Source organism: Nicotiana attenuata, unplaced genomic scaffold (assembly GCF_001879085.1).
Source record: "Nicotiana attenuata strain UT unplaced genomic scaffold, NIATTr2, whole genome shotgun sequence".
Taxonomy (NCBI): domain Eukaryota; kingdom Viridiplantae; phylum Streptophyta; class Magnoliopsida; order Solanales; family Solanaceae; genus Nicotiana; species Nicotiana attenuata.
In genome coordinates, this window is record NW_017671233.1 from 276,513 (window position 1) to 288,584 (window position 12,072).

The window sequence follows — 12,072 nt, forward strand, 5'->3', positions numbered from 1 at the left end:
AGAGGGGGGGGGGGGGGAGAGAGATTCATAAATGTATTGCACAATCTATGTCTGAGAAAATGACATGTCTGGAATGATGACTTGACGAAGTTCAATGCTTTCAGATAGTGTAAAAGAAGACCATGATGTCTGTGGTCATGATTCCACTTTGTCAATATGGAGGCTGTATACTACTTTGCCAAAGGGTTACACGATGCATTTAAAATTGCGTAACATACAAGGTAATTGTGTGATCATTTACATTGTCTTTTTCACTTTGTACGATACTCTTCAGCTGATACGCGGTTAAAAGTCATCTACTCTTTATTGTAACTAGTATACATTTTAGCCAAAAAAAATTAAGTTATGATTCCTTTTATCCACCTTATAAGGCTTTTGGACAGACATTTCTCTCGACTGTGAAATTAAGGCTTACCTAATAATTAGGTGAACCTGTGGAAGGATCATTGTAAACAATAAAAAAATAACGTACATATCAAGTTCCAAGGAACTAAAATTATAAAGGAAAAAAAACTATTTCTTTAAAACTTTTCACGTAGTTAACAGGAGAATAAAGTATTTAAATTACGGAAAATATATTTGGAAACTATTTCTTTAAAACTTTTCACGTAGTTAACAGGAGAGTAAAGTATTTAAATTATGGAAAATATATTTGGACAAACTAAGAATGGGCCAAATGTCCAGAATGGGGGTATTATGGTAACTTCGCACGGCTTTTAAGGGCATAATGGATATTTAAGCATTTTCGTTTTCCAGATATATTCTTTAGCATATTTGTTTTTTAATTTAATTTTTTTCCTCCAATTCTCTCTCATTAGTCTAATTGTCTTACCTTCCCCATGCTTCTTTCACATTTACACATGCATGCTACACTACTTTTCATAAAGCAATTTATACTCATATACATATACTATACCAATTAAACGAAATAAACTAAAATATACGCATAGTATACTAAAAAAATACGATTAAACTACTATATTTTCGTTTATTACTGTATCACTAAAATAATATTGTATTACTTTCTAACCCTAACACTTAAATATATAGTGCTTCAACTAAGAAGCCACTACAACAAATGTGATTTTCAACCACGAAAATATTAGCTACAATAGAAAATTTGTCACTAATTATCCATTTTTTGTGACTAAAATTATATTTCGTACTTAAATACACGAGGCACATACTTTTAGTGACAAAACATAAATTTTATAGCAAAATTTTGTCTACTAAAGTTTCCCACAAAAAAAATGAATTGGCACCAAATATTAATTAATATTAGCCACAAAATTAATATTATTGGTGATAAATTAGTTTCGTCACTAAATGTTGTAGACAATTGGTGACAAATAATTGTTCGTCTTAAAATTAGTTATATTTTCGCTACGAAATAGTTTCCTCACTAAAAGTTTTATATTTTTTGCAACCTTAGTTTTTGTCACTAATTGCATAAAAAAATTAGTGACGATCGGTGTATCATCTCTATTTTACCTATGAAATTATTAGGTAGCATAAAAAGTTCATCACTGTTATTATCTTTTTGGAACAAAAATTAGAGTCGTACTTAAATGCACACGCACATACATTTAGTGAAGAAACAAAAATTTCGTAGCGATAGTTTTATCTACTCAAGTTTTCCACCAAAAAAATGGATTGTCGCTAGTTATTTAGTAACATTAGTCACAATATCTAAAGTTACCGGTGACGAACTAATTTCATCTCTAATATTGTAGGCAACTAGTGAAAATTATTATTTGTCTAAAATTAGTTATATTTTAGGTTTTAGCGGTGAAAAAGCTTGGCGACTAAAAGGGTGTTTGGCTAAGCTTATAAGCTGGTCCACTTCCATGTAGGACTTAAAGTCTCTTTGTAGAGTCCCTATGCAACCGTTACACTTCCCAGTAGCCATATCCGCTCCTCCATGCGGACATTACACATCCTAGCAGCCCCTTCCACTCCTCCATGCATCTATTACACTTTCCAATAGTCCCTTCCACTCCTTCATGCAACCATTACACTTCCCAGTAGTCAATTTCACTCCTCTATGCACCATTACACTCCTCTATGCAACCATTACTCTCCTCCATGACTACAATTAATTATAGAAGCTTGTCTTTATCCATCCGCCTATACAGAATTTGGATTTTTTTTTAACTCCTGTCATATAGTGGCAGTACACTTCACATATTTTGGATTTTTTTAAAATTTTTTTTACACTACTGCCATATAGTAACAGTGCACTTCATAGGTTTTATCTCATAGTCTTAACCTTCATCTTGGTGGTTGAATTCTAATTAATAACGGATCAGTCTCCAAAATTTTGTAGTGGTAAATACAATTTTTGATTTTTCGTGTTGATTTTTCCACATCTCTATGAGCAAAGTAATGTCGATTTTTAAACTTTAAATAAAAAATAATCTTCCTAATTTTGTTCTTGGTTGTAAAATGATAGAAAAGAATAGGGGGACTTCTGCACTAAATATATTGTTAATGATTCCTCAATTTTAATTGGCTATTTTTAAACCAATAATATTCTTAAAATAAATAAATATAACAATAATAAATGGAAAAAATACAGACAATATTATAAGGAACAATCATATTAATTCATTACTTTGATCCACTTGAAGTTAGTAAATATAATTAAAGAGAAGAAATTATCAAGCTAAACATAAGTTTATCCTAGCACTTCAACAGAGAAGATCACAGCCCCTGATGTAGCCTGAACTAGTTCCAAGAGAAGAACACTCCCTTTCTTCAGATTATTATCGACAACAAATTATTTCCACCATTAACGAGTCTTCTCCGAACACCACTTGTGGAAGTCACAGCCCATTCCTTCCCATTATATCGAAGCATTATTTTAACCGAAATAGGAGGAAGATAGCCAAAGATACTCTTTAGAAGAAACTGCAAGAACATAATGTAAAGATAAGGTTCATGGTTCATTGCTAGCTGGGATAATCAACAGTTATCAAATCATGAAAATATTAAAAAAAAATTACCACATAATCACGCTTGATGTACGAACTGGGCACGTCCATCCGAAACCATGGATAGAATTCATCTTCAATCCATCCGCTAGCATTCATGTTTAGAGTATCTATTTTTTTTTAAAGAGTTGGAAATGTTGTTCTTGTGCTTAAGAGATATATAAAGACTCAAAACTTTCTATTTCTCTCCAATCATATTTTTACTTTTCCCTTTGTTTCCCTCCGAAAATTGTATTTGACATTTTAGTCCAAAAATATCATCTTGTTTTTCCTCCTAATAAAGAAGTTAGAATGCATTTTAGTTCTAAAATTTAATCATGATTTTCCTTTTATTATAATTAAGATATTTGGTGAAGATTATTACAATTAAGATTAACCAATAAAAATATGTCGAGTTATATATTTACTATTATATAAACAAGGTCATACTAGTGAATAGACTTACATGGTTGCTATAGGCAGATATGTATGAAATTAATATAAACGGTTATTATATAAAAGGTCGATATTACTAAGAATCACAACGATATAATTAGCATAGGTTATATGACTACAACCATATTAGTGAATGGACTTATATGGTTGCTATAGGCCGATATGTATGAAATTAATATAAACGGCTATTATATAAACAGTCGATATTACTAAGAATCACAACGATATAATTAACATAGGTTATATGACTACAACCATATTAGTGAATGGACTTATATGGTTGCTATAGGCCGATATGTATGAAATTAATATAAACGGCTATTATATAAACGATCGATATTACTAAGAATCACAACGATATAATTAGCATAGGTTATATGACTACAACCATATTAGTGAATGGACTTATATGGTTGCTATAGGCCGATATGTATGAAATTAATATAAACGGCTATTATATAAACGATCGATATTACTAAGAATCACAACGATATAATTACCATAGGTTATATGACTTCAACCATATTAGTCAATGGACTTATATGGTTGCTATAGGCCGATATGTATGAAATTAATATAAACGGCTATTATATAAACGATCGATATTACTAAGAATCACAACGATATAATTACCATAGGTTATATGACTTCAACCATATTAGTCAATGGACTTATATGGTTGCTATAGGCCGATATGTATGAAATTAATATAAACGGCTATTATATAATCAGTCGATATTACTAAGAATCACAATGATATAATTAACATAGGTTATATGACTACAACCATATTAGTGAATGGATTTATATGGTTGTCATAGGCCGATATATATATATATATGAAATAATATAAACGGTTATTATATAAACGGTCGATATTACTAAGAATCACAACGATATAATTAGCGTAGGTTATATGACTACAACCATATTAGTCAATGGACTTATATGGTTGCTATAGGCCGATATGTATGAAATTAATATAAATGGCTATTATATAAATGGTCGATATTACTAAGAATCACAACGATATAATTAGCATAGGTTATACGACTCCAACTATATTAGTGAATGGACTTATATGATTGCTATATGCCGATATGTATGAAATTAATATAAATGGCTATTATATAAACGGTCGATATTACTAAGAATCACAACGATATAATTATCATAAGTTATATGACTACAACCATATTAGTGAATGGACTTACATGGTTGCTATAGGCCGATATGTATGATAAACGGCTATTATATAATCAGTCGATATTACTAAGAATCACAATGATATAATTAACATAGGTTATATGACTACAACCATATTAGTGAATGGACTTATATGGTTGCCATAGGCCGATATATATATATATATATATATATGAAATTAATATAAACGGTTATTATATAAACGGTCGATATTACTAAGAATCACAACGATATAATTAGCATAGGTTATTATATAAACAGTCGATATTACTAAGAATCACAACGATATAATTAGCATAGGTTATATGACTACAATCATATTAGTGAATGGATTTATATGGTTGCTATATGCCGATATGTATGAAACTAATATAAACGGTCGATATTACTAAGAATCACACCGATATAATTACCATAGGTTATATGACTTCAACCATATTAGTCAATGGACTTATATTGTTGCTATAGGCCCGATACGTATGACCATAATGAATTAAATTATTTAAACGGCTATTATATAAACGGTCGATATTACTAAGAATCACAACGATATAATTAGCATAGGTTATATGACTACAACCATATTAGTGAATGGACTTATATGGTTGCTATAGGCCGATATGTATGAAATTAATATAAACGGCTATTATATAAACGGTCGATATTACTAAGAATCACAACGATATAACTATCATAGGTTATATGACTACAACCATATTAGTGAATGGATTTATATAGTTGCTATAGGCCGATATGTATAAAATTAATATAAACGGCTATTATATAAACGATCGATATTACTAAGAATCACAATGATATAATTACCATAGGTTATATGACTTCAACCATATTAGTCACTGAATTTATATGGTTGCTATAGGCCGATACGTATGACCACAATGAATGAAATTATATAAACGATCGATATTACTAAGAATCACAACGATATAATTAGCGTAGGTTATATGACTACAACCATATTAGTCAATGGACTTATATGGTTGCTATAGGCCGATATGTATGAAATTAATATAAACGGCTATTATATAAACGATCGATATTACTAAGAATCACAACGATATAATTAGCATAGGTTATATGACTACAACCATATTAGTGAATGGACTTATATGGTTGCTATAGGCCGATATGTATGAAATTAATATAAACGGCTATTATATAAACGATCGATATTACTAAGAATCACAACGATATAATTAACATAGGTTATAAGACTACAACCATATTAGTGAATGGACTTATATGGTTGCCATAGGCCGATATATATATATATATATATATATATATATATATATATATATATGAAATTAATATAAACGGTTATTATATAAACGGTCGATATTACTAAGAATCACAATGATATAACTAGCATAGGTTATATGACTACAACCATATTAGTGAATGGACTTATATGGTTGCTATAGGCCGATATGTATGAAATTAATATAAACGGCTATTATATAAACGATCGATATTACTAAGAATCACAACGATATAATTACCATAGGTTATATGACTTCAACCATATTAGTCAATGGACTTATATGGTTGCTATAGGCCGATACGTATGACCATAATGAATGAAATTATATAAACGATTATTATATAAACGATCGATATTACTAAGAATCACAACGATATAATTAGCGTAGGTTATATGACTACAATCATATTAGTGAATGGACTTGTATGGTTGCTATAGGCCGATATGTATGAAATTAATATAAACGGCTATTATATAAACAGTCGATATTACTAAGAATCACAACGATATAATTATCATAAGTTATATGACTACAACCATATTAGTGAATGGACTTACATGGTTGCTATAGGCCGATATGTATGAAATTAATATAAACGGCTATTATATAATCAGTTGATATTACTAAGAATCACAATGATATAATTAACATAGGTTATATGACTACAACCATATTAGTGAATGGACTTATATGGTTGTCATATGCCGATATATATATATATATATATATATATATATATATATATATATATATATATATATATATATGAAATTAATATAAACGGTCGATATTACTAAGAATCACACCGATATAGTTACCATAGGTTGTATGACTTCAACCATATTAGTCAATGGACTTATATTGTTGCTATAGGCCCGATACGTATGACCATAATGAATTAAATTATTTAAACGGCTATTATATAAACTGCCGATATTACTAAGAATCACAACGATATAATTACCATAGGTTATATGACTACAACCATATTAGTGAATGGACTTATATGGTTGCTATAGGCTGATATGTATGAAATTAATATAAATGACTATTATATAAACGGCCGATATTAGTCAATGGACTTATATGGTTTCTATAGTCGATACGTATGACCATTATGAATTAAATTATATAAGCGGCTATTATATAGATATTACTAAGAATCACAACGATACAATTACCATAGGTTATATGACTTCAACCATATTAGTCAGTGGACTTATATGGTTGCTATAAGCCGATACGTATGACCATAATGAATAAAATTAATATAACCGGCTATTATATAAACGGTCGGTATTATTATGAATCACAACTATATAATTAGCATAGGTTATATGACTACAACCATATTAGTCAATGGACTTATATGGTTGCTTGTGACGACCCGACCCGTCGTCTCAGGAGCTACCGCCCCGTTTCCCCCATTTTATGCTTCTTCATGTTTCGTTATCGATATTTGGTGTGTTAGACTTGATTTGGATTAGTTTTGAGAAGAAATGAGTCACTTAGTCTCTTTAAGGAAGGCTTGGTTTGGAAAAAAGTCAACCGGAGGTTGACTTATGAGTTATAGGGCTCGGATGTGATTTTCGGTGATTCGGTTAGCTTCGGGGGATGATTTTTGACTTAGGAGTATGATCGGAATTGATTTTGGAGGTCCGGTTTAGAATCAGGCTTGAATTGGCGAAGTTAGTATTTTGGCGAATTTCGGTTGATGGGTGAGAATTTGATCCGAGGGTCGGAATGGAATTCCGAGAGTTGCTGTAGCTTCATTAGGTGATGTTGGATATGTGTGCAAATTTTCAGGTCATTCAGACGTTGTTTGGTCGGGTTTTTGATCGAAAGTGCATTTCGGAAGTTTCTGAAGAACTTAGGCTTGAATCCGATGTGATTTAATGGCTTTAGCGTTGTTTGATGTGTTTTGATGATTGGAGCAAGTCTGAATAATGTTTTAAGATGTGTTGGTGCTTTTGGTTGAGGTCCCGAGGGCCTCGGGGTGATTTCGGGTGGCAATCGGAAGGAAATTGAAGTTGGAAATTTCAGGTTCTTGGCTGCAGCAGGTATTTTCGCATATGCGGAAAGGCAACCGCAGATGCGGTTGCGCGGAAGCGGAGAAGGCTTTGCAGGTGCGAAAGAGGGTGAGATTGAGCAGTTCCGCAGAAGTGGAAGTCGTTTCGCTTAAGCGAGTCCGCAGAAGCGGACATGAGGTCGCAGAAGCGGTTTGTCCTGGGGGTGAAGTTTCGCGGAAGCGAGAAATTTTGTCGCAGAAGCGACCCTTGTGATTTAATGAAATTCCGCTTAAGCGGACAAAAACCGCAGAAGCGGTCACGCGGAAGCGGGAGTGGGGACCGCAGAAGCGGAAACCCCTGAAGGCCAGTAGGAGTTATATTCATTTTTGCTCCGCGAGGGTTATGTTATTTCCACCATTTATGAGCGAGTTTTGAGAGCTTTGAGGCGATTTTGAAGAAGGATTCAAGGAGGAATGATTATAGGTAAGTTCCTTGGCCTAAATTCACGAGATTATGTTAGATTTAACATGGAAATTGGTTGAAATTCATCAAAAGGGGTAAAGCTAGGGCGAACTTTTATGTGCTCATCTTGCATACTTATTTGCCTCTTTACTTATTTATACCGTGGTATTTGTGCCCGAGGGGCGGATTTTCTGTGCGTATTAGCACTAACTGTTTTGGTATCATTTTCGTAATCACTGAAAAGATCATTTTAAAAAGAGATTTGAACTGAGCCAGGGTATTTCTAAAGATTACACAGATTTCATTGTTTTTCTCAGAAAATTGCACCCGGCTTCTGTATAGCATGTTGGTTGCTTTACGTGATTTCTTGCTGCTCGGTTATTATTTACTTTTATTACTCACTGAGTTAGAGTACTCACTTTACTCCCTGCACCTTGCGTGCAGATGCATGTATTGTTCACCCGGTAGTGGGTTTTGAGCTGGTTGAAGGTATGCTATCGTAGCTGAGCAGAGTGACCGCCAGCGTTCGCGGCACCGGATTACTTCCATTGGTTCTAAATTTTATTCCGTATATTGTTGGCCCTGTAGTTGTATTTAGACTTCTCTAGATGCTCGTGACTTGTGACACCTTGGTCGGGTTGTGTTGGGTTGTAAATACTGGTTAGTATTGTCGTTAAGCTGTATTTATCTATTCATTTATGTTTAATAATTGTTAAAGAGACGATTTGGGTTTGTTGGCTGGCCTTGTCTTCACGAGAGGCGCCATCACGACCGGGTTGGAAATTGGGTCGTGACATTGCTATAGGCCGATACGTATGACCTTAATGAATGAAATTATATAGACGGCTATTATACAAGCGACCGATATTACTAAGAATCACAACGATATAATTATCATAGGTTATATGACTACAACCATATTAGTCAATGGACTTATATGGTTTCTATAGGCCGATACGAATGACCTTAATGAATGAAATTAATATAACCGGCTATTATACAAGCGATCGATATTACTATGAATCACAACGATATAATTAGCATATGTTATATGACTACAACCATATTAGCCGATGGACTTATATGGTAGCTATAGGTCGATACGAATGACCTTATTATAAACGGCTATTTGACAACTACTTCATCAGCGGACTATATCATTTTTGTATTTTTTTTACTTTTCTCTTCAAAGAATATGCATTATTCTTTGAATATTCGTAAAAATATTTTTCAAGTATTCTTCAATGTATTTTTGTATCTTAAAAATATTCGTAAAAATTTTTATGTTTCTTTTTTTAGCTTTTTGTTCAAAGAATATGCATTATTTTTTTAATATTCGTAAAAATATGTTACAAACATTATTCTTCAATGTATTTTTTATTTTCCATGTTTAATGGCTCCAAACTAGTTTCTAGGTTTGCATTCATGTTTAGGTTATGGGGAAGGGTCGTGAATTATGCGTTTAATGAAGGCTTTCTTAACATAAGTGTATGGTATAAGTTTGTATACCGTATAAAAAATAATATTATGTATAGATACTAGACTTTTGATCTTCCCATCGTATAAATTGTATTTTAAAAAAAATACGTAATAGTATAGGTATACATATACGGAGGCTTTTGATCTTCCTATCCGTATAAATTTTATTTAAAAATAAAATAAATACGTAATAGTATAGGTATATATATAAAGTTGGTTGATCTTCCCATGAGAGAATGATGATTTATGGGACCAATGTTTTGGGATAATCAATATTTATTAACTAATTTTGGAGGGAAATATTTTGGAGGGAAAAATGGCCATTAAGCCAAATGTGAAATGAAGGACTTTAGTGGTATTTCACCAGTGTGGTCATTTTTTGGCCACGTTGAGTTTGGCCGAATAGCAGCTCTCTTTAAATTAAAGAGTAAAAGACTATTAGGATACGAACTCATACACAAATGTGTTAAAAGTCCTATTTTGATTCTTACTCATTGCAGGGAGAAGCTGAGTTGGGCTTGTATATAGACTATCTTCTCTTTTGTCTATTTAGGCTTGTGAACATTTAGACCTACCCCGGATGTTATAGATGCCCAGTTGGGCAAATTAGTCGATTTGCACCTGCTGTTCATTGGCCCATTTTTCTTTCCTAATTCCCACTATTTCGAATTCAATTTGGGTATTTAGTTCACCGGTCACCATTGTTTATGATTTTACCTGAAAGAACCATTTACTAGCTTGATAGAACCATCTACAATAGATCCTTGTGGTCCGGATCTTCTCCGGACTCCGAGCATAGCGGGAGCTTAGTGCACTGGGTTGCCTTTTTTTTATAGAATGATAGTTTTTTAGTTTTATTTATCTAGACCTTTTTAAAAAATTTGACATGATTTAGAACTTATTCTATCAGTAGGTCGTTTTTAGTTTTGGTATCTTGGTCAAGGTTCTACATCAACTCACAAACACTATTTCCGTATTTGAACTTCAAGTACAATATTAAGATGCTGATATGACGATGTATTTTGATAAAATACTATTCCCTCCTGTCCAAAATAAGTGATTTTTTGACCTTTTTCTTGTGGTCCAAAATAAGTGATTTTTTCAGATTTCAAGAATGAATTAATTATTTTTTTCCTACATTGTCTTTGGAGTAAATAGTGTTGGAATATGTGTTAAGGGGTCGTTTGGTTGCCGGTTAGAGTTATGCAGGTATTAGTTATACATGTATTAGTTATGCAGGGATTAGTTATGCAGGGATAAGTAATGCAGGGATTAGTTATGCAGGTATTAGTTATGCAGAAATTATTTTTTTGAATGTTTGGTTTGTTGTATTAGAAATTGATATACATTATATAAATTTAAAAGTAAAATGCTTGCTTACAACTATACCCCTGGCCTTCTTTTGCATTGTTTTTTCTCTCTTTCCATTTATGTAGGAAAGTATTTAGTTAGGAACTTTGGGTGTTACTTTCACTTCTTCGTCATACTACTGAACTATGTGAAGTTTAGACATATTTGATTTTCACTTCTTAGTTTTGGTATTTTCATTTTCTAGTGGCTTCTCCAGTTTGCTTTTGCTAGTTTGTTCTTTAAAAATGAGAGAAGACAAGGTATATAGTTGGAAAGTGAAAGCAAGTGAAACCTGTTGACGGGTTGGCAGAGAAATAAGGAAGCCTTATGTGTAAAGTGATAGGGGTAAATTTGTCATTTCAGTATTTTATCCATGTATTACTAATACATGTATTAGTTATTCCATCTTCTACCCCGCATAAAATAATACACAGATTGACTCATAACTTATACGTGTATTATTTATGCATAATTGAAAAATGTCAACCAAACATGGTATTAGTTATGCAGAATTTTATACAAATAACTATTGCCTACCAAATATGGTATAAGTTATATTACCCCTTATACATGAATAACCTTTCTTCTAACCAGCTACCAAACGACCTCTTAGGTTTCGGACTCATACTTTTCGTAGCTACTATCAAGTTGACGAGTCACGGTCTCCTTCCTAATATCTGTTCCCAAGTCAACATCGACTGCACCTCACTCTCCATAAAGCGCGTGATCAATCAAACTATATTTCTCCTACATCTATTTCTCCCACGTTTGATTTCACACTCCCGAAGTTAAGTTATCTTTTTAACTACTGACGGTGATCGAGATCTGTGCTCTTACCTCCCCTCTCCCCCA